The following is a 24,338-nucleotide window of genomic DNA, read 5'->3' on the forward strand; positions in this document are numbered from 1 at the left end:
GGATTCTAAAGATTCCTAGCAAGTGTGATGACGCGTATATTCATCTGGCACTTAACCAGTCTGCACGCCAGGGATGCTCCATTTCAGTCGAACTGCACAAAATATTTGGGTGGTTCATTTTCTCAACCGCCTCCTTTCTTGTCTGCGACGTAGAATTTTGGCGAGCTACAGGACCAAGATGAGCCAGTAAACTAGTTGGATGAAAGTAGTGTCGAAGTTGCTTAAACCTCCCTCAGCACGAGGCCACTATTTGAGCATAAACCTACGAGCAAAGTTTAGATTGTCTGTGCTGCGTCTTATGTACTTTAAAGTTTACTCGTACAAACATTAATTTTAGCAAGAAGTACCTCCGACTGAACATCACTTACCAGTCTGTACCCTAGTAGGTAATTAAAGTTCGCCCATGGATCATATTGGCTGTGATCTCAATCATTTGGATGCATAAACATACTGAACATGTGTATATCAGAATCTTTTTGTGAATTATCTATGAATATTGTCGTGTGATCTATCAATCATTTGGATGCATAGATATGCTGAACTTGTGTATATATGAATCTTTTGAGTTGTTGATTGTGAATGTTGGCTATGAATATGAACGTGTCCCGTGAACCTGAGTTTGATACGAATGTTTACCTTTTCTATTGTACTTGTGTGTGAACTTGTTAGTATGCCTACTGTGGGATATGTGACATGTGGGTGTCAACGGCACACCTTCTTCTCGAGAAGAATTGCACCTACTTTGTTAGGGTAGCAACGATGCATCATCTCTTTTTAATCTTTTTGCTCTATCTTCCCCCTCCCACACTCAACCCCTGCCATAATGTTTTCGGCCTCAAAACAAACATAGTATTGCGTTGTTTTTGGGGCTTGATGAAAAATCGAGTGCTGGTTTCTGTAGGTTGGCCCGCCCAGCAAATGGGCTGCTGGTCCACCACGACCTAGGAGGATAAAAATACAAGTTGTATGGTGCAGATGCAAGTAAAAAAACGCCATCAGAGCCATGCACTGAAGAAAAAAAATCACTCCTGATGTGCTTCTTCAGTCGTGTCGCCGCCCCCCTCTTTAATCCAGTTTGCTCGGGGATCTAGCTGGTATCATTTTTTTCCAGAGGGCGAACAAGTATCAGCTAGGGCTAGGTTTTGTATTTTAACATGCGTAGCCCACGAGATATGGAGACAGTTGTTTCAACTTATATTTTGAGGTCCATACCGGCCTATGGGCTTTTTCTTAAAGATCGGCAGCCCAATGTATTTTTTTAATAAAACGCAGGTCTCCGTTCTATTTATCTATATATAAGAATAATAATGTTGTGTCCAATTTATGTTTTCCCTTCTAACCACATTATATATATATTTATATTATTACTAATATCATATATATTATAGAGACTTATATATACATTATAAAAACATCCCACATGTTATTAACTTATAAAAGTAAATGTTTAACAGAATTTGGCAAAGAAAATTCTGGTTGTTTTTGACTCACAGGCAAGGAAAATCCTGGTGATTGCGTACAAAAGCTTGCGAACATTTTGAGGACCAATGTAATAATAACGCGCTCATTTTTATTTTGAGAAATAACTCGCTAATTTGTTAATTTTATATATAAAAAATGTGCCTCTCCGGTTTATTTTTTATATTAATTGCTCCTTCTAACATAACATTATATATATAACGAGCCCAACTAATTTGTGTATTTTAAGGAAGTGCAAATGGGCTGGGATTTATTAGAAAATATAAATGGGCCGCATTGACGCGAAATTATTTGTTCACCCAGCCCAGCAAATTGATTGTACATTCAAACTGGTTGCCCCCAACCGAGGGATGTGCAAAACTAAATGAAGATGCAGAGGTCTCAGCAGGAAGGAGGCATGCAGCGGTGGGTGCAGATTGCAGGGACCAACAAGGGATGTTTCTTGGAGCATCGGCCATTGTTGTGAAACATATAAGTGATCCAGCAACACTCGAGGCAATGGCAATTACGGAAGCTTTATCCCTATCAGCAGATCTATACATCCAAAACATCCATGTGGCATCAGATTACAAGGTGGTAGTAGATGATGTGAGGAATGGCACGTCGGCAGCTTATGGTTCAATCATTAAGGAAATGTTTCCTCCCCCTGACAGCTGGGACCCATCGACTGTATCTTCGCACGGAAGGAAGTGCCTCCTTGTTATGCGAAAAAAATTATTCCTCCTGTTGACAGCTGGGACCCGTCAGATTTGGTGGTTGACTTGTGGGCCTACTAACTGGACATGTACGCATGGCTTTTGTCAACTTAATCAAGAAATGATTCTAGTAGCTGGACCATTGGATGTTAATCCAACAGTCGTGCTCCTTCTTCAACCTCTGTTCTTGCTCCCGTCTCCCGTGCGTAGCACTGTGGCTGTGCTGCCGCGCACCCGAACCAGTCAAGTTTCCCACTCCTCTCCATCTCTGACTCCACTGCCGCGTCTTCCCCATCTCTGGGTCATTCCAGTCTGGGGCCTCGCCATCGTCCACCGGCCTTGGTGCGCTCAGTGCGGTGTGGTCAACATGGTCACCAACTGAGAGTCATCGGAAGATGGCTGTACGTGAGAGGCTGATAGTGGGGACGCACCACGCCCATGGACGCATGCATGCAACGGAAGGCGGGTGGTCAACATGGTCAAGGAACGACTTCCATCGGAAGAGTACTGTGCATGGAGAGGCTGACAGCTGGGTCCACGGCCGCAGCAAGGAAGTGCCTCCTTATTACGCGGAAAATAATGATTCCTCCACCTGATAGTAGGGACCCACCGGACAGGCCACCATATTTCGCGAAAAAAACATTTCCCCCCTGACTGCTGGGACCCACCGGACGGGCCACCGTATTTCGTGAGAAAAATGCTCCCCCCTGTCAGCTCGGACCCACTGGAAGTGCCTCCTTATTACGCACAAAAAAATGAATACTACCCCTACTAGCTTGGACCCACCTTGGTGGGAGGCTGACTTGTAGGCCTACTAAGTTGACGTGGATGGAGGGCTTTGTCAACTTAGTTAATATGAACGATTCTAGCTCCAGTGACCGTACGATGTCCATCCAACGGCCGTAGTGCTTCTTCAACCTCTGGTCTTCTTGCTCCAGCCGCCCAAAGCAGCGCCCGTCATGCCGCATGCTCCTGCCTCCCGTGGCCGGCTATGCTGCTGCGGAGTCCTCACTGACCCCTACTATTCCCACCACTGGCCAGGCCCTGCGGCGACGGCAGCCTCACACCGCAGCCGAACTAGTGAACCCTCGTACTCCTCTCCGCGCGGGATTCCACTGCCGTGTCTTCCCCGGCTCCGTGTCGTCCCTTTCCTAGGCCTCGCCGGCGTCCACCGCCCTGGTGCTCTCGGCGTGCCTTGGTCAACGTGGTCAAGGAACGACTTCCATCAGAAGAGTACTGTACGTGGAGAGGCTGACAGTTGGGTCCATGGCGGCCGCAAGGAAGTTCCTCCTTATTACGCGCAAAATAATTATTCCTCCACCTGACAGCAGGGACGCACCGGACGGGCCACCGTATTTTACGAAAAAAATGTTTCCCCCTGACTGCTGGGACCCACCAGCTACATCTTCACACGCAAGGAAGTGCGTCCGAGCAAAAAAAACAATTCACCCCCTTACTGCTGGGACCCACAAGCTACATGTTCGCATGCAAGGAAGTGCCTAATAGTCGGGACCCACCTGGTCAAAGCGTACGTAGCGTTGTCATTCTGGTCGCGAATGTGTACGTACATACTGGTCGATGTAGATGCGCACGTGTCGTAGTAGAGACGCGCACGTAGAATGTACACGTACGTACATCGGCCAGGGTGCAAGAAAGTAAATACGGCCACGTACGTACATACGGGCGGGGTCTCGAACGCCTACTCGCGCATACATACAACCAGGGCTCGTGTACATGGTTGGGTCGGAATGGAGAAACTGCGTCGTCGTCGTGTTCATTGGGAGGGGTTGGATGGAACAGCCAATGGAAATGAGGCTTGGCGTACCACAGAACAGAGGAAACGGCCTTGTGTTCGACCGGCCACGGTCGAAACAGGATCCTGTTCATCGGGAGGGGTCTGGGGTACCGCAAAACGGAGGAAACGGACTTGTGTTGGACCTCCTATGGTCCAAACGGGGTCCTGTTGATCGGGAGGGGTGTGGCATACCGCAAACCGGAGGAAACGGACTTGTGTTGGAGCGCTACGGTCAAAACAGGGGTCCTGTTCATCGGGAGGGATGTGGCGTACCGCAAAACGGGACTCCACGGGATACTGTTCATCTCCACCGTCGACCTCCTCCAGCCTCCACGGGCTACTGTTCATCCACCGTTGACCTCCTCCAGCCTCCACCTGCAACTGTTCGTCCACATGTTCCTGTTCATACAGCCTCCACCGCGCGCTACTCCATCGACTACTGTTCAACCAGCCCTCTCCATGGGCTCCTGTTCAACCACCCCTACACAGGCTACTGTTCATCCAGCCCTCCACCAGCTACTATTCAACCAGCCCTCCACGGGGTCATCCTGTTTATCCAGCCCTCCACGGGGTCCTGTTCATCCAGCCCCAACCGGCTCAATCAATCGCAGTCCTATTCATCCAGAGGCAACACCACGGGGTCCTGTTCATCCACCCCCACCGGGAACTATTCATCCAAACCCCCTAAGCAACACTCACCGTTCATCCAGAGGCAGCATCGATTGGCTTCAGTTAGCAGTAGTAGCAAAGGAATCGCTCGATCGGGTTCAGTTAACATCCATCGATCGATCGCTCGGGTTCAGTAATGAGTAGCCTGCAGTGCAGTCGCTCGGGTTGAGTAGGAGAACGCCTCGCTCGGGTTTAGTCAGAGCCCAACGCCTCGCACCCACGCGCATGTGTGTACGAGAGAAACGCGCAAACCTCCATGCATCGCTCGGCCCCGACCACCCACCGTAACCGGGAACACCCCGGTATTTTCCTCGCCCTCTCTTCTACCACGGTTTTTTCCGTCATGGACGACCCAAAGAATGTCATGCAACTGCGTCTCAAGCCCACCCAGGACGAAAAGCCCATTTTCTATCATGAGTTTTTTTCATAGAAGTAGGAGCCCACCACATCTATGATGATACCGGGTTTTGTCATAGTTATCGTCATAGAAGTGTCATAAGTATGACATAATTTTCTTTTCGTTCGGCCCAAAATGTCACGGATGTGTCTTTTTTTGTAGTGGGGCGAGGCCACCCCAGAAGCAGATAACCAAGACATCCCGGCAAGGCCTGCCGGGGCTTACGGAGACTAAACCACCTCACCAACCACTCCACCTTGACTCACGTCGTCAATCAGTGCGGTGTCAAGCTGCAGAGTGACTAAGTGGCAGCCATTCGCCACATGGCAGCCTCTCCCTACAGGAAAAGCCCACGGATGACACCCGTCCTGTGACATGTCAAGCGAGCAGGCGTGGAGCTGGCAAGATAGCCCAGCAAGCCTTGTCGGGCAACCAACAATGTGACATTAAGGGGTGCATTTAATGCGCCCTGTTAGCCCACAGAGTTAGGTATGATAGCATTGTTTGCTATCTTATCAGTGCATAATGACTACTTTGCCATTATGGTAACCCCTTGATCTATAAAAGGAGGCCCATGGCAATCGTAGAAAGGGTGAGAAGGTTGGACAACTCACACCCCCACACGTGCGTAGCCACTGCCGCCCCTGCCGGGCAAGTGTACTGTGTTCCACCACCATCATTCCACCATCAATGCACCAAAGCAGGAGTAGGGTTTTACGCCTCATGGAGGCCCGAACCTGGGTAAAAATGCCCGTGTGATCTCTGTCGTGCTTCCCCATGCTCGTTTGCTATTTGTGCAATGCGACACCCCTTGCCGAACCAGCAAGGGGCCTTCTGGTCCCATAGGTGTCCGTGGTTTCCCGCGACATCTTGGGCGCGTTAGGTAGGGGGCTTGCTTGCGCGAACCTGAAGGCGTGTGCAGTGCGTCATCTTCATCACCGTCTTCACCTTCGACGACGCCATCGACCATGGTGCCCTAAAAGAAACCCGGTTCTTCGGCTCGTCCATCCACCTCGAAGGCTCCGCCACCCGCGGCCTCTGATGTTGCGGGGTGCGCGGAGACACGCTAGGGTGCGGACACTACTGGGGATGTGGTTGGAGCAGGCGGCACCGTCCCCACTTCCCCCGCGACCGACGCAGGAGCAGGAGAAACCGGAGGAGGACCGCATCAGCAACATCCCGACGGCCACGCTCCGCAAGGTACAGGTGTAGGGGCTACTCTGTTCATACCCCTTCCACCCACCGACGGGAACATCCATAGCAATGGCGCTCGCTCCGGGGCAAATCGCTGCCCTCCGACCGCTCCCACTATGGGGACGACTGCAACGCATGCGCCTCCCCTGGGACGGGTCGACCGAACTGCTATGCCCAACAGAGACGGTGATCCTCGAGCGCCTTCGCCTCACCACCCCGCCATCCAGGTGGTCACCCCGTAGCAGCGGGGACGCAGTGTTACTGCCGCTAGAACCGTCATGAGTGGGAGGCCATGGCACAGGCTCAACTACTACTGAGGTTCCCACCAGTAGCCGAGCAGATGGACGAATGGCATGCCACCATCCAAAGTCTGCTCGGTTTCGCCGAAGCTGGGGGCTCGCGGCGAGCTGTCCCGCCATGGCCTCCCCAAGCGACAGCAACGGCTCATGCTACTGGCCGTATAGAAGGGGCCATCCCTACGGTGCAGTCCCCGCCACGGGAGCCAGCGCGAGTGCAACAGAATCAAGACCCCAACGACGTCTCGATGGCCTCCTCCGACCCACGAGTGCGTCCAGGCCGACGGCGAGCCCCGAAGGATGGACGGAGGGGAGACACGCGCGTCGTTATTAACAAACGCCGCGACGACCCCCGTCAGACCGATGGGTGTGACGGCCCCCACATCGACGAACACACGCTCGGTATTGGTGGGTGCCTACCTTTCGAGGTTGGCTGCTGCCTTTACTCGTGAGCTGCGGCAAGTCCGTTGGTCGTCCGTTCGCATGCTTAAGCCAGAGATACCAGAGAAGTATGATGGGAGGCTGAACCCAACAGAATTCCTGAGCATCTACACCAGCGCTGTTTAGGCTGCCGGGGGAAGAGATGAGAAGGTGTTTTCCAACTACTTCCCTTTGGCCCTCAAGTCCAATGTGAGGTCTTGGTTGATGCACCTACTGGAGGACTCCATTTCGTCGTGGGCTAACATGTGCCATGAGTTCATTGGCGCCTTCACTACCGGTCATCAAGAGCCCGGCAGGCCCAGCGACTTGCAGCTTCTCCAGCAGAAGGAAGGAGAAACCCTTCATAACTATTTACAGAGATTCAGCAAAGTTCATAGAAACATCCCAAATATCCATCCAGGAGCTGTAATAGTTGCCTTCCAGTCCAACATGCGCAACCACCGGGTTCGTTCCAAGATGAACGTGCGGTTGCCCAAGACTGTGAAGGAGCTCTACACCTTGGTGGATAGGTGTGCCCGAATGGAGGAGGGAAGAAAGTTGCCAGGAGAGGAAGATTGTGCTAATATTGATTCAGAGGATGATGATGAGTCAACCAGTTAGAAGAAGAGCAAGAAGTGCAGTAAGAAGCGGAAGGATAAGGCGGTGATGGCTGTTCAAAAATTGGGTATGCCTAGTACAAGTAAGAAGGCCCAAGCTGAGGCCCCCGGCAAGGAAGCTGCCATGTGCGCTGACTGCCGGGAGGCGGCGGCTGCCGAGAAGGCCGGGAAAGGTGATGGGTCGTACTGCAAGATTCATCAGACCAAAGTCCACGACCTTCAAGAGTGTTATCAAGTTGAGCAGCTCGTCAAGATACAAAGAGCAGAGTATGAGAAGCGTGAAGGAAAAGGGTCAAAATCTTGCTCGCGGTAAGGGCCGAGGTGGTGAAGTAAATCACCCCGGCAAACTGATACGTCTCCAACGTATCTATAATTTTTGATTGTTCCATGCTATTATATTATCTATTTTGGATGTTTAATGGGCTTTATTATACACTTTTATATTATTTTTGGGACTAACCTATTAACCGGAGGCCCGGTCCAAATTGCTGTTTTTCGCCTATTTCAGTGTTTCGCAAAAAAGGAATATCAAACAGAGTCCAAACGGAATGAAATCTTTGGGAGAGTTTTTTGGAACAAACGCAATCCAGGAGACTTGGAGTGGACGTCAAGAAAGAAACGAGGGGGCCATGAGGCAGGACGATGTGCCCAGGGGAGTAGGCACACCCCCACCCTCATGAGCCCCTTGTGGCTCCCCTGACCGACTTCCTTCGCCTATATATACTCATATACACTGAAAACATCGGGGAGCACCACGAAACCCTATTTACACCACCGCAACCTTCTGTACCCATGAGATCCCATCTTGGGGCCTTTTCCGGCGCTCCTCCAGACGGGGATTTGAAAGCACAAGTGCTCCCCAGGTGGTTTTGGTAATTAATGTCAACATATCTCTTGTTGGACTAACACTTTTATCTAGTATGTTTCAGATAAGTTCAACAATAGAGTGGCATGGACTAAAGGATGTGGGAACTCCTTCAAGATGCTAAGGACAAAGGATTGACTCAAGCTTCAAGCTCAAGACTCTTCATTTTTACATTTTAGTGATCCAAGATCACATTGAGTCTAAAGGAAAAGCCAACACTATCAAGGAGGGATGAGGTGTTGCTTAATGAGTTTCTTGGTCCACAGTGCTTAGTGATATGCTCCAAAACCCTCAACTACTTTCCCACTTCCACACATATGACCTAAACCTAAAGTCAAACTCGGCCACACCGATTCTTTCTATCCGGCGCCACCGAGTTGAAATGTCTCAGCCACTGCCAGAAACCCTAGGAAAATCGGTCTCATCGATAGGGATCTCGGTCTCACCGAGATGGGATTGTAATCTCTCTGTGTATGATCATTACCAAAATCGGTATCACCGAGTTTGAGCAATTGGTACTACCGAGATTACAATGCAAACTTCCTGGTTGACTCATTACCAAAATCGGTCAAACCGAGTTTGTGTAATCGGTCCAACCGAGTTTGCCTGACCAACTCTCTGGAAAGCTTATTACCAAAATCGGTCCCACCGAGTTTGTGTAATCGGTCTCACCGAGGTTATGTTATGCGCTAACCCTAACCATATCGGTCCTACCGAGTTGCATATCGGTCCCACTGAAAATCCTAACGGTCACATTATTTGCTAAATCGGTCCGACCGAGTTTGTTGATGCGGTCCCACCGAGTTTTGTAAATTGTGTGTAACGGTTAGATTTTGTGTGGAGGCTATATATACCCCTCCACCTCAATGAATCTTCTCCTCTACAAGCATCACATTTTTAACATTGCTTTGTGCTGTGACTCAAGGACCAAACCCATTCACGAAAAATTCCAGAAGACCCTTCTTGGCAATTGATGTCAAAGGGGGAGAGAGAGATCACATCAAAGCTTATCATCTAGAGAGATCACATCAGAGAAAGGGAGTATCACCTCCTCAGGGGGAGAAAGAGATCTCCAGGGGGAGAGAATACTCAAGTAGAAAGTATTTCTCAAGGATCCGAGATGCTTGGTGTTCAGGAGGAGAGATGCAACATGTCTTCTTGAGGGGAAAGACATGTTCATATGTGCTCATTTGCATTAGCTTGCATTAGCTCTGTTCATTTATATCTTTCAGCTCTGTTTCTCTGTTCCCTATCTTCTCCCAGTATCCCATGCTAGATTCAGGGGAGCAAGACATCTAAGGGAAAGAAATCATTTAAATTCATTGCATATCTTTACTCTTGGGGACATGTCTAATGTGGTACTTAGTACTCAATCTCTACATGTCATCCCAGTCTTGGTATTCTTGTGGTTTCTTCTGTTTGCTCTGGCTAGTAGATGTATCTGTGTTGTCTAACCTTGTTTGCGCAGGTTCATTCCATCCTAAGCCAACTCAAGACTACAAGGTAAGTATATGCATCACAATCATGTGTATGAGGAATTCTTGCTGATGTACATACTGTTTTGAAGAAGGACTCATGGGCATGAAAGTATTTCCTGTAATATTCTTTTCTCTGATGCATATGGCCAAGATACATGTAACACACTGCCTGCTCTATCATGGTTATGCTCTCACATGCTTCTATATTTCATATTCACATGATTGCATACATGTAGGGGGAGCCTATGCTTGTTACATGTCTTTCCAAAGCTTTACTTACTATTCTTTATATCTTTATTTAAAGCTTTGATGTATGTTGTCATCAATTACCAAAAAGGGGGAGATTGAAAGCACAAGTGCTCCCTAGGTGGTTTTGGTAATTAATGTCAACATATCTCTTGTTGGACTAACACTTTTATCTAGTATGTTTCAAATAAGTTCAACAATGGAGTGGCATGGACTAAAGGATGTGGGAACTCCTTCAAGATGCTAAGGACAAAGGATTGGCTCAAGCTTCAAGCTCAAGACTCTTCATTTTTACATTTTAGTGATCCAAGATCACATTGAGTCTATAGGAAAAGCCAATACTATCAAGGAGGGATGAGGTGTTGCTTAATGAGTTTCTTGCTCCACAGTGATTAGTGATATGCTCCAAAACCCTCAACTACTTTCCCACTTCCACACATATGACCTAAACCTAAAGTCAAAATCGGCCACACCGATTCTTTCTATCCGGCGCCACCGAGTTCAGATGTCTCAGCCACTGCCACAAACCCTAGGCAAGTCGGTCTCACTAATAGGGATCTCGGTCTCACCGAGATGGGATTGTAATCTCTCTGTGTATGTCCATTACCAAAATCGGTACCACTGAGTTTGAGCAATTGGTACTACCGAGATTACAATGCAAACTTCCTGGTTGACTCATTACCAAAATCGGTCCTACCGAGTTTGTGTAATCGGTCCAACCAAGTTTGCCTGACCAACTCTCTGGAAAGCTTATTTCCAAAATCGGTCCCAACGAGCGAGATTACGTTATGCCCTAACCATATCGGTCCTACCGAGTTGCATATCGGTCCCACCGAAAATCCTAACGGTCACATTATTTGCTAAATTGGTCCGACCGAGTTTGTTGATTCGGTCCCACCGAGTTTGGTAAATTGTGTGTAACGGTTAGATTTTGTGTGGAGGCTATATATACCCCTCCACCTCTTCATTCGTGGAGAGAGCCATCAGAACAAACCTACACTCCCAACTTACCATTTCTGAGAGAGAACCACCTACTCATGTGTTGAGGCCAAGATATTCCATTCCTACCATATGAATCTTGATCTCTAGCCTTCCCCAAGTTCCTTTCCACTCAAATCTTCTTTCCACCAGATCCAAATCCTATGAGAGAGAGAGTTGAGTGTTGGGGAGACTATCATTGAAGCACAAGAGCAAGGAGTTCATCATCAACGCACCATTTGTTACTTCTTGGAGAGTGGTGTCTCCTAGATTGGCTAGGTGTCACTTGGGATCCTCCAACAAGATTGTGGAGTTGAACCAAGGAGTTTGTAAGGGCAAGGAGATCGCCTACTTCGTGAAGATCTACCGCTAGTGAGGCAAGTCCTTCGTGGGCGACGGCCATGGTGGGATAGACAAGGTTGCTTCTTCGTGAACCCTTCGTGGGTGGAGCCCTCTGTGGACTCGCGCAATCGTTACCCTTAGTGTGTTGAAGTCTCCATCAACGTGGATGTACGATAGCACCACCTATCGGAACCACGCCAAAAACATCCGTGTCTCCAATTGCATTTGAATCCTCCAAAACCCTTCTCTTTACATTCTTGCAAGTTGCATGCTTTACTTTCTGCTACTCATATACTCTTTGCATGCCTGCTTGATATGTATTGTGAGTGTTAAATTTGTGCCTAAACTCCACCTAAACTTTAAGAACTTAAAAACTGCAACTTTGTCACTTAGTGTCTAATTCCCCCCCTAGACACCTCTTCTCAAGGTCCTACAGGAATCGATCATGGAGGGCTTCTACATCAACACCATAGCCTCTCCGATAAAGTGTGAGTAGTTTACCACAGACCTTCTGGTCCATATTATTAGCTAGATGGCTTCTTCTCTCTTTGATTCTCAATACAAAGTTCTCCTCGATCTTCTTGGAGATCTATTCGATGTAATTCTTTTTGTGGTGTGTCTGTCGAGATCCGATGAATTGTGGGTTTAAGATAAAGATTATCTACGAACAATAGTTGAATCTCCTCTTAATTCTTTTATGTATGATTTGTTATCTTTGCAAGTCTCTTTGAATTATCAGTTTAGTTTGGCCTACTAGATTGATCTTTCTTGTAATGGGAGAAGTGCTTAGCTTTGGGTTCAATCTTGCGGTGTCCTTTCCCAGTGAGAGCAGGGGCAGCAAGGCACGTATTGTATTGTTGCCATCGAGGATAAAAAGATGGGGTTCGTATCATATTTCTTGAGTTTATCCCTCTACATCATGTCATCTTGCCTAATGCATTACTCAATTCTTATGAACTTAATACTCTAGATGCATGCTGGATAGCGGTCGATGTGTGGAGTAATAGTAGTAGATGCAGAATTGTTTCGATCTACTTGTCACGGACGTGATGCCTATATACATGATCATTCCTAGATATTCTCATAACTATGCACTATTCTATCAACTGCTCGACGGTAATTTGTTCACCCACCATAGTACTTATGCTATCTTGAGAGAAGCCACTAGTGAAACCTATGACCCCGTGTCTATTTTCCATCATATAAGTTTCCGATTTATTTTATTTTGCAATATTTACTTTCCAATCTATATCATAAAAATACCAAAAATATTTATCTTATTATCTCTATCAGATATCACTTTTGCAAGTGGCCGTGAAGGGATTGGCAACCCTTTATCGCGTTGGTTGCAAGGTTCTTATTTGTTTGTGTAGGTACGAGGGATTTGCGTGTAGCCTCCTACTAGATTGATACCTTGGTTCTGAAAAACTGAGGGAAATACTTATGCTACTTTGCTGCATCACCCTTTCCTCTTCAAGGGAAAACCAATGCATGCTCAAGAGGTAGCAAGAAGGATTTCTGGCGCCGTTGCCGGGGAGTCTATGCACAAGTCAAGACATACCAAGTACCCATCACAAACTCTTATCCCTCGCATTATATTATTTGCCATTTGCCTCTCGTTTTCCTCTCCCCCTTTTCACCCATTGCCTTTTCTTTGCCTCTTTACCGTTTGCCTTTCCTTCGCCATGGCCTAATCATAAAGGGCTAAGGGTTCTCTCCTGGGTTTTAGTACTTTGGATAGTCCCTCTGTCCTCTCTAAGCTCATAAATAATGATGCTATGGAAAGACCTACCGGGGTTATCAATGAGAGTTTGAATAATTTCGATGAAGATGATCCCGGAATTTTTCGTTATTTACTTGATGAGTCTTTAAAAGATGCTTGGGATAGGCTATTAAGGATCCGAGCTAGCTATGTGCCACAATATCAAATTGAGATATACCTAAAAAGCTTTTATGTTGGCTTACCCTGTTCGTTCAAGCAAGTTTTAGATTCTAGTTTTGAAGAAGGTTTTCTTGAGGGGGATCCTATAGATACCTATGAAAAGATGAAAACTATATTTGGGCACCCATGAGTGAGAAGGTTAAATCCACCTCTCTTTTATGCTTTTATCAAAACGAAATTATCAAAGAGATGAAGGCTAGCTTAGATGCAAATTTCTGTAGTGTGCTTAATCTTTCTTCCACCATTAATGGCAATGTGCTTTCCGAAAATAGAAAGATAAATGCTATAGATAAGAAATTTTCTAGTTTCATTCCCAATACCAAAGATGGCAATACTTAGATCTATTCTCGCTTTCATGCCTATCTAGGGGCATTAAACGATAGCACTTGTTGGGAGGCAACCCAATTTTATTTTTGTTCTTTGCTTTTTGTTCCTGTTTAGTACTCCCTCCGTCTCATAATGTAAGACGTTTTTGACACTACACTAGCGTTAAAAAACGTCTTACATTATGGGATGGAGGGAGTAATAAATAATTCATCTAGCCTCTGGTTAGATGTGATTTTATGTTTTAATTATTGTTTGTGCCAAGTAGAATCTTTGGGAAGACTTGGGTGAAGTCTTTATGATCTTGCTGTAAAAAACAGAAACTTTAGCGCTCACGAGATTAGCTGCCATTTTTTTCTGGAGATTGCTTTTAGGTTGATTCGTTTTTGCAGATGACTAATATACAAATTCCTCACGTCCACCAATTTATTTCAGAATTTTTGGATTTCCAGAAGTATTCGAAAGGTACAGATTACTACAGATTGTTCCATTTTTGACAGATTCTGTTTTTCGTGTGTTGTTTGCTTATTTTTGACGAATCTATGGCTAGTGTCTGGGGGTATGAACCATAGAGAAGTTATAATACAGTAGGTTTAACACCAATATAAATAAATAATGAGTTCATTACAGTAACTTAAAGTGGTGGTTTGTTTTATTTCGCTAACGGAGCTCATGAGATTTTCTGTTGAGTTTTGTGTTGTGAAGTTTTCAAGTTTTGGGTAAAGATTTGATGGATTATAGAATAAGGAGCGGCAAGAGCCTAAGCTTGGGGATGCCCAAGGCACCCCAAGGTAAAATTCAAGGACAACCAAAAGCCTAAGCTCGGGGATGCCCCGGAAGGCATCCCCTCTTTCGTACTCGTCCATCGGTAACTTTACTTGATGCTATATTTTTATTCACCATATGATATGTGTTTTGCTTGAAGAGTCTTGTATGATTTGAGTCTTTGATTTTTAGTTTAACACAATCATCCTTGCTGTACACACCTTTTGGGAGAGACACACATGAATCGGAATTTATTAGAATACTCTATGTGCTTCACTTATATCTTTTGAGCTAGATAATTTTGCCCTAGTACTTCACTTATATCTTTTTAGAGCACGGCGGTGGTTTTATTTTATAGAAATTATTGATCTCTCATGCTTCACTTATGTTATTTTGAGGGTCCTTTATAACAACATGGTATTTGCTTTGGTTAAAATTTTAGTCTGAAAATGATGAGCATCCAAGATAGGTATAATAAAAACTATCATATAAAGTGCATTGAATACTATGAGAAGTTTGATACTTGATGATTCTTTTCAGATATGAGAATGGTAATATTAGAGTCATGCTAGTTGAGTAGTTGTGAATTTGAGGAATACTTGTGTTAAATGTTTGTGATTCCATTAGCATGCACGTATGGTGAACCGTTATGTGATGAAGTTGGAGCATGATTTATTTATTGATTGTCTTCCTTATGTGTGGAGGTCGGGATCACGCGATGGTTAACTTCTACCAAACCTTCCCCTAGGAGCATGCGTGTAGTACTTTGTTTTGATAACTTGTAGATTTTTGCAATAAGTATGTGAGTTCTTCATGACTAATGTTGAGTCCATGGATTATACGCACTCTCACCCTTCCACCATTGCTAGCCTCTCTTGTGCCGTGCAACTTTCACCGGTATCATACACCCACCATATACCTTCCTCAAAACAGCCACCATACCTACATATTATGGCATTTCCATAGACATTCCGAGATATATTGCCATGCAACTTTCCACCATTTCGTTTATTATGACACGCTCCATCATTGTCATATTGCTTTGCATGATCATGTAGTTGACATCGTATTTGTGGCAAAGCCACCATTCATAATTCTTTCATACATGTCACTCTTGACTCATTGCACATCCAGGTACACCGCTGAAGGCATTCATATAAAGTCATATTTTGTTCTAAGTATTGAGTTGTAATTTTTGAGTTGTAAGTAAATAAAAGTGTGATGATCTTCATTATTAGAGCATTGTCCCATGTGAGGAAAGGATGATGGACGCAATGATTCCCCCACAAGTCGGGATGGGACTCCAGACTTTATGAAAAATAAAAGAGGCCAAAGATGCCCAAATAAAAAAAAGAGGCCAAAGAAGCCCACCCGAAAAGAGAAGAAAATGATAGAAAAAGAGAAAAGGGACAATGTTACTATCCTTTTACCACACTTGTGCTTCAAAGTAGCACCATGATCTTCATAATAGAGAGTCTCCTATGTTGTCACCTTCATATGCTAGTGAGAATTTTTCATTATAGAACTTGGCTTGTATATTCCAACGATGCTCTTCCTCAAATTGCCCTAGGTCTTCGTGAGCAAGAAAGTTGGATGCACACCCACTTAGTTTCTTTTGATGAGCTTTCATACATTTATAGCTCTAGTGCATCCGTTGCATGGCAATCCCTACTCACTCACATTCATATCTATTAACGGGCATCTCCATAGCCCATTGATACGCCTAGTTGATGTGAGACTATCTTCTCCTTTTTTGTCTTCTCCACAACCACCATCCTATTCCACCTATAGTGTTATATCCATGGCTCACGATCATGTATTACGTGAAGATTGAAAAAGTTTGAAAATACTAAATTATGAAACAATTGCTTGGCTAAAACCGGGGTTGTGCATGATTTAAATATTTTGTGTGATGAAGATAGAGCATAGTCAGACTATATGATTTTGTAGGGATAACTTTCTTTGGCCATGTTATTTTGAGAAGACATGATTACTTTGTTAGTATGCTTGAAGTATTATTACTCTCATGTCAATATTAAACTTTTGTCTTGAATCTTTCGGATCTGACTATTCATGCCACAAAAAAGAGAATTACATTGAGAAAGATGCTAGGTAGCATTCCACATCAAAAATTCTGTTTTTATCATTTACCTACTCGAGGACGAGCAGGAATTAAGCTTGGGGATGCATGATACGTCTCCAACGTATATATAATTTTTGATTGTTCCATGCTATTATACTATCTGTTTTGGATATTTAATGGGCTTTATTATACACTTCTATATTATTTTTGGGACTAACGTATTAATCGGAGACCCATTCCAAATTGTTGTTTTTTTGCCTATTTCATTGTTTCGCAGAAGAGGAATATCAAATGGAGTCCAAACGGAATGAAACCTTCGGGAGAGTTATTTTTGGAACAAACGCAATCTAGGAGACTTGGAGTGTGCATCAAGAAAGAAACAAGGTGGCCACGAGGCAGGAGGGTGCGCCCAGGGGGGTAGGCATGTTCCCCACCCTCGTGGGCCCCTCGTGGCTCCCCTGACCGACTTCCTTAACCTATGTATAATCATATACCCTGAAAAAATCGGGGAGCACCACGAAACCCTATTTCCACTGCCGCAACCTTCTGTACCCGTGAGATCCCATATTGGGGCCATTTTCGGCGCTCCACCGGAGGGGGAATCGATCACGGAGGGCTTCTACATCAACACCATAGCCTCTCCAATGAAGTGTGAGTAGTTTACCACAGACCTTCGGGTCCATAGTTATTAGCTAGATGGCTTCTTCTCTCTCTTTGATTCTCAATATAAAGTTCTCCTCGATCTTCTTGGAGATCTATTCGATGTAATTCTTTTTGTAGTGTGTTTGTCGAGATCCGATGAATTGTGGGTTTATGATAAAGATTATCTATGAACAATATTTGAATCTCCTCTGAATTCTTTTATGTATGATTTGTTATCTTTGCAAGTGTCTTCGAATTATCAGTTTGGTTTAGCCTACTAGATTGATCTTTCTTGCAATGGGAGAAGTGCTTAGCTTTGGGTTCAATCTTGCGGTGTCCTTTCCAAGTGACAGCAGGAGCAGCAAGGCACATATTGTATTGTTGCCATCGAGGATGAAAAGATGGGGTTTATATCATATTGCTTCAGTTTATCCCTCTACCTCATGTCATCTTGCCTAATGCGTTACTCTATTCTTATGAACTTAATACTCTAGATGCATGTGGATAGCGGTCGATGTGTGGAGTTATAGTAGTAGATGCAGAATCATTTCAATCTACCTGTCGCGACGTGATTCCTATATACATGATCATGCCTAGATATTCTCATAACTATGCACTTTTCTATCAATTGCTCGACATTAATTTATTCACCCACCGTAATACTTATGCTATCTTGAGAGAAGCCACTACTGAAACCTATGGCCCCCGGGTCTATTTTCCATCATATAAGTTTACGATCTATTTTATTTTGCAATCTTTACTTTCCAATCTATATCATAAAAATACCAAAAATATTTATCTTATTATCTCTATCTGATCTCACTTTTGCAAGTGGTCGTGAAGGGATTGACAACCCCTTTATCGCATTGGTTGCAAGGTTCTTATTTGTTTGTGTAGGTGCTACCTCTTGAGCACTGCATTGGTTTTCCCTTGAAGAGGAAAGGGTAATGCAGCAAAGTAGCATAAGTATTTCCCTCAGTTTTTGAGAACCAAGGTATCAATCCAGTAGGAGGCTCCACAGAAGTCCCTCGTACCTACACAAACAAACAAGAACCTCGCAACCAACGCGATAAAGGGATTGTCAATCCCTTCATGGTAACTTGCGAAAGTGAGATCTGATAGAGATAATAAGATAAGATAAATATTTTTGGTATTTTTATGATATAGATTGGAAAGTAAAGATGCAAAATAAAGTAGATCAGAAACTTATATGATAAAAGATAGACCCGGGGCCATAGGTTTCACTAGTGGCTTCTCTCAAGATAGCATAAGTATTACGGTGGGTGAACAAATTATTATCGAGCAATTGATAGAAAAGTGCATAGTTATGAGATTATCTAGGCATGATCATGTATATAGGCATCACGTCCATGACAAGTAGACCGACTCCTGCCTACATCTACTACTATTACTCCACACATTGACTGACTCTAGCCTGCATCTAGAGTATTAAGTTCATAAGAACAGAGTAACACATTAAGCAAGATGACATGATGTAGAGGGATAAACTCAAGCAATATGATATAAACCCCATCTTTTTATCCTCGATGGCAACAATACAATAAGTGCCTTGCCGCCCCTGCTGTCACTGGGAAAGGACACTGCAAGATTGAACCCAAAGCTAAGCACTTCTCCCATTGCAAGAAAGATCAATCTAGTAGGCCAAACCAAACTGATAATTCAAAGAGAATTGCAAAGATAACCAATCATACATAAAAGAATTCAGAGGAGATTCAAATATTTATCATAGATAAACTTGATCATAAACCACAATTCATCGGATATCGACAAACGCACCGCAAAAAGAGTTACATCGAATAGATCTCCAAGATGATCGAGGAGAACTTTGTATTGAGATTCAAAGAGAGAGAAGAAGCCATCTAGCTAATAACTATGGACCCGAAGGTCTGTGGTAAACTACTCACAACTCATCGGAGAGGCTATGGTGTTGATGTAGAAGCCCTCCATAGTCGATTCCCACTCCGGTGGAGCACCGACGAAGGCTCCAAGATGGGATCTCGCGGATACAGAAGGTTGCGGCTGCGAAAATAGTTTTTCGTTGTGCTCCTGGATGTTTTCAGGGTATGGAGGTATATATGGGCGAAGAAGGTAGGTCAGGGGAGCCATGAGGGGCCCACGAGGGTGGGGGCGCACCCACCCCCCTAGGGCGCGCCGTCCTGCCTAGTGGCCGTCTCAGCTGCTTCTTGACATCCACTCCAAGTCTCCTGGATTGCGTTTGTTCCAAAAAGATCGCTCCCAAAGGTTTCATTCCATTTGGACTCCGTTTGATATTCCTTTTCTTCGAAACACTGAAATAGGCAAAAAAACAACAATTCGGGCTGGGCCTCCGGTTAGTAGGTTAGTCCCAAAAATGATATAAAAGTGTAAATGGAAGTGCAACTATCCCTGGGTGGATTTGGTAATTCCTAACAACATATAGCTCATTGAGCTAATGCTATTTCAAGATAAATATTTCAGGAAAGCTCAATGTTTGGCATGGCATGGATGAGAAACGTGGACCCCTCAAAATGCTAAGGACAAAAGGATTGGCTCAAGCTCAAAGCACAAGACTCTACATTTTTCATTTTAGTGATCCAAGAGCACATTGAGTCCATAGGAAAAGCCAATACTATCAAGAGGGGGTGAGGTGTTGCTTAATGAGTTTCTTGCTCAAAGTGCTTAGTGATATGCTCCAAAAACCCTCAACTACTTTCTCACATCCACATATGTCCCAAACCAAAAGTCAAACACGGCCCCATCGAAACTTTCTATCCGGCGCCACCGAGTTCAGTTGACATGGCCACTGCCAGAAATCCCAGTCTTTTTGGTCTCACCGATAGGGATCTCGGTCTCACCGAGATGGGATTGCAATCTCTCTGTTTCCCTTCGTAACGTTTCGGTCAAACCGAGATGAGCGATCAGTGTCGGTGTCAAAACCGGCGGATCTCGGGTAGGGGGTCCCGAACTGTGCGTCTAAGGCTAATGGTAACAAGAGGCGGGGGACACAATGTTTACCCAGGTTCGGGCCCTCTCTATGGAGGTAATACCCTACTTCCTGCTTGATTGATCTTGATGATATGAGTGTTACAATAGTAGATCTACCTCGAGATTGTAGAGGCTAAACCCTAGAAGCTAGCCTATGATTATTATTGTTCTTGTCCTACAGACTAAATCCTCCGGTTTATATAGACACCAGAGGGGCTAGGGTTACAACAGAGGCGGTTACAGAGAAGGAAATTTACATATCCGAATTGCCAAGCTTGCCTTCCACGCAAAGGAGAGTCCCACTCGGACACGGGACGAAGTCTTCAGTCTTGTATCTTCATAGTCCAACAGTCCGGCATAAGCATATAGTCCGGCTGTCCGAGGACCCCCTAATCCAGGACTCCCTCTGTAGCCCCTGAACCAAGCTTCAATGAAGATGAGTTCGGCGCGCAGATTGTCTTCGACATTGCAAGGCGGGTTCTTCTCCAAATTCTCCAAAGTACCTGTTGTGACGAGCAGTGTCCGGCTTCCCATTTAATGTTGCACTCATCGGCTTCTCTGCCTTAATAATGTCAGTCTCCATGTGTTGAGCGAATGCGAGAAGCCGGGGCATTTTTCCACTTGCCACCCTAACCATGTAAATAAATCGACTATTAAATAGACGGGGATCCTCAGATCCAAATCATATCATTCTTCCTGAAGTGAGGATCCATCAAAGCGTGCCCGAAAAAACCATCCCATCAGGGTAGGCCACCCCAGCTCCTCTCGCCCCCATAGCGCCAAGCCAGGTGACTGGGAGAAGTGTTCCGTACCCCACGGTCGGTTGGTGAAGTTGCAGACCCAGGGGTTTCTTCCGCCTACGTATCTTGTCCCCGTCCGAGCCAGACTATGCACTTACGATGGCGGGGAGCAAGCGGAGAGTTTCCCCAACCCATCCAGGGGGAGCGAGTATGCCTTGTCCCTTACTTGCCGAGGGGCCTCGGATTTCCAATCCATCCGTTCCTCCATGGGCTCTTGGAGTATTATGGCCTTCAGCTGCACAACTTCACTCCTGCCTCCATCCTGTACATCGCAGGTTATGTAACCCTTTGCGAGCTATTTCTGGGCTGCGAAGCTCATTTCGAGCTATGGAAGAGGTTGTTCTGCCTCGTCCCTCGCAATTAGGAGGGATCAATATACCAAGTGGGCGGAGCCGAAATATGGCGCATCGCCGGGACCGGATACCTGTCCGGCACTCCGAAGAAGACATCCGAAGATTGGCCTTAGGAGTGGTTTTACATAGAGGACGTCTCCCTCCCAAACCCTATCCGGATGGGTCTTCCTGTGTTCACCAATGTCCCATTGAAGAAATGCCGTAGCTGGCATCCTCGGAGCCCCCAGGAGGAAGATAACAGAGAGGTCCTTTATCTGATGGGCAGGATAAAAACGTTGGCCAAATCTGGATTGACAATATATGTCAATATGCATAATGTGGGGGGTGCAGCCACTCCAGTATCGGGGGCATCCCATGTGGCACTTCAATGGAGAAGACGATGCCACCCACTGCGGTCGGAAAGGTCCGGACTCCGTCACCGCTCTGGCGAAAATATTGTCCGATTTATATAAAGGAGAAGAAGAGGAGTTCATCCATATTAAACCACGGGATGGATTTTCCATGTACAACCCCCCTAGCTGGGTGAGTTGTTATCCTACTCAACTCTATTCATTCCCACATTCTTTCATTGCAAATATTTACCTTGCTACTCCATAGAAGGAACTGTGAAATGCTGTGAGGGAGGTCCACAGCCCGCCTCCACAGCCACAGGACGACAATTAGGCCCTCGACCCCGGTCTCAAAGAAGACTCAGACATATTTGTGGAGCTTGTTGATAGGTTTTTTTACCAGGCAAGTTTTGACGGCACCCTGGTGGCCATCATTGCCGACTATCCTGACATGCTCCTTGCCCTTCTTTACACCTTACTCACCGCACATGTATTGCGCTTTATAGGGAAGGCCATCGGGGCGCCATGCCGAACCCGCGGCGACTCACCAACAAGGGGTGCCCAAGACGGGTAGGCTTAAAAGGAAGGCGGTCAGGACCGAGACACCATTGGAGAGGTATGATTTAAAACATGCTCCGTGATTGTCGTCTTTAAAATATAACAATGTCCTTTGTGCCCTGGCAGAAAGAGTACCCGCCGGACTGTGCCCGGAGATCCTGCCGGTCACGCCTCTACCAGCCGAACTCTAGAACCGGCCTCAAGGGTGGAGGCTAACATGGAGACAACATAGGACGGTCCTCCTACAGAGGATGTGGATAGAATATCCGCTACAAATTCTGAAGTGGAGAGCACTATGAATCATCGGCGTCGGCGGGCCGCACTCCGCGACCCTAATTTTTCCGAAGAGGCGTTCAATGCCTCCAACTCGGGAGACGCGTACATCCGAGCTGCTCAAAAAGGGCTTGCTAGAGCCACAGACCAGTATTTAAAAGATATACGAGTAAGCAATATCTGATAATTATGTATATCAGCAGCCCTTGAGACTTGAAACAGTGGGCACAACTGATTTAAGGATCACTGTATGAATAGGTTCTTACAGAGAAGAACACCCATTTGTCTCAAGAGCTGGAGGAGTGCAAAGCCCGGCTAAAGGCCGCAACTGCCGAAATGGAGGAATCCAAGAAGGCCTCACCTGGTAATATTATCTTGATCGATAAAAGACGTAATTACGTGTACCAGTTGGTATTCGACATGTTTGCAGATCTAACAATAGATTTCGTAGACAATCCTGGAATGAATCCGAAGATCTTACAAGAGGGTGAACAACGAGCTCAACGACGGCTAGAGGCTGGCGAGCGTGTGCTTACACGGGTTCGGCGAGAGAAAAACAATCTCCAGGATGCCAATACCCGGCTGGGCGTGGAATTGAAAGATGTTCGGGCCCAGCTAGCGGACTCCGTGAAGGAGAACAAGAGGCTTCAATGCGGCATTTTCAGTATGTGCTCAAAACAAACCTTTGTATAGTTCGGCGAAGAAACAGGCTAAAAGAGTTATGTCTATAGGTATACTAACTGGTCCTCCTGAAGAGGAGATGCCTGGATCATGAGGCGATCTTCTTCAAGAGCTTTCGCAACTGCATGAACAAGTTCGGCAGGTGATGCGGGGTATTGCCGTGACCTTGTGGCCAATCGTCTCCCTGCCAGGAAGCATGGGGAGCTTGTATGACTTCTGAAGGGAGTGCGGCGGCGCTTCCAATTGTGGAAGATATCGGCATGCCGACAAGGTGCGAGGGAAGCGTGGGCCATGGTGAAAACACGGTACACCAAGGTCGATCCGAATCACATGGCCCTGGTTGGACCTGTAGGGTCAGATGGGAAAGAGATTCCCGTTAGTCTGGTATATGACCAGGTAGAATTAACTGCAAAGTATTCCCAACAGGATTGTAGGCTAGACAACCTGTTGGATGGAATAGAAGAAGAAGTATGTGGGTCTAAGTGACCATGTACTTCAATTGACATATTTTGTCCCTAGCCGGATTGTAAATCATTTGTCATGGCGGACCTTTTCGTTTCGGCCTCCGGACCCGACAGTCCGGAGTGTTTCTGAATACCCGCTCAGTTATGTAAACCGGGGTATGCGTGGAAACCAGGCGTATGGGTCATTAGTGCTTGAACAGACAAGTACCCAACTAGCTATGTTACATTACATGGATAGTAAGAAACATCTTCCAGGGATAATAGTTCCATCAAGGGTTCCTTTCCCTGGGTACGCATGCATGAATGTGCATGTCCGAACTGTGAACAGAGACGTAGTATATGAAACATCTGGGGGTTTCTATTATAATGAGTAAGAAACATCTTTTGTTCACTAACCGAATATTCCCTTAAGAACGCTAGCTTTCGGCTTCACCCAGTCTGAGGTACATGTCTGGCGGACCCGGCAGTAACAATCACAGAGGTGCTCGCCTTATGCCCTAGATGAACTAACGGGAACATAGGGCATAAATACAGGAGCCATGCAACCCAGCTTGACCAAAACTTAAGTCATATCGATGCATATAATGGTGAAGAAAAGGTACATATGGAAAAGTGACACATATGTAGTGGGCGTGAAGCCCGGAAGATAATTATACTAAGCTTCTGTA

This window comes from Triticum dicoccoides, chromosome 7B (assembly GCF_002162155.2).
Source record: "Triticum dicoccoides isolate Atlit2015 ecotype Zavitan chromosome 7B, WEW_v2.0, whole genome shotgun sequence".
Lineage (NCBI taxonomy): Eukaryota > Viridiplantae > Streptophyta > Magnoliopsida > Poales > Poaceae > Triticum > Triticum dicoccoides.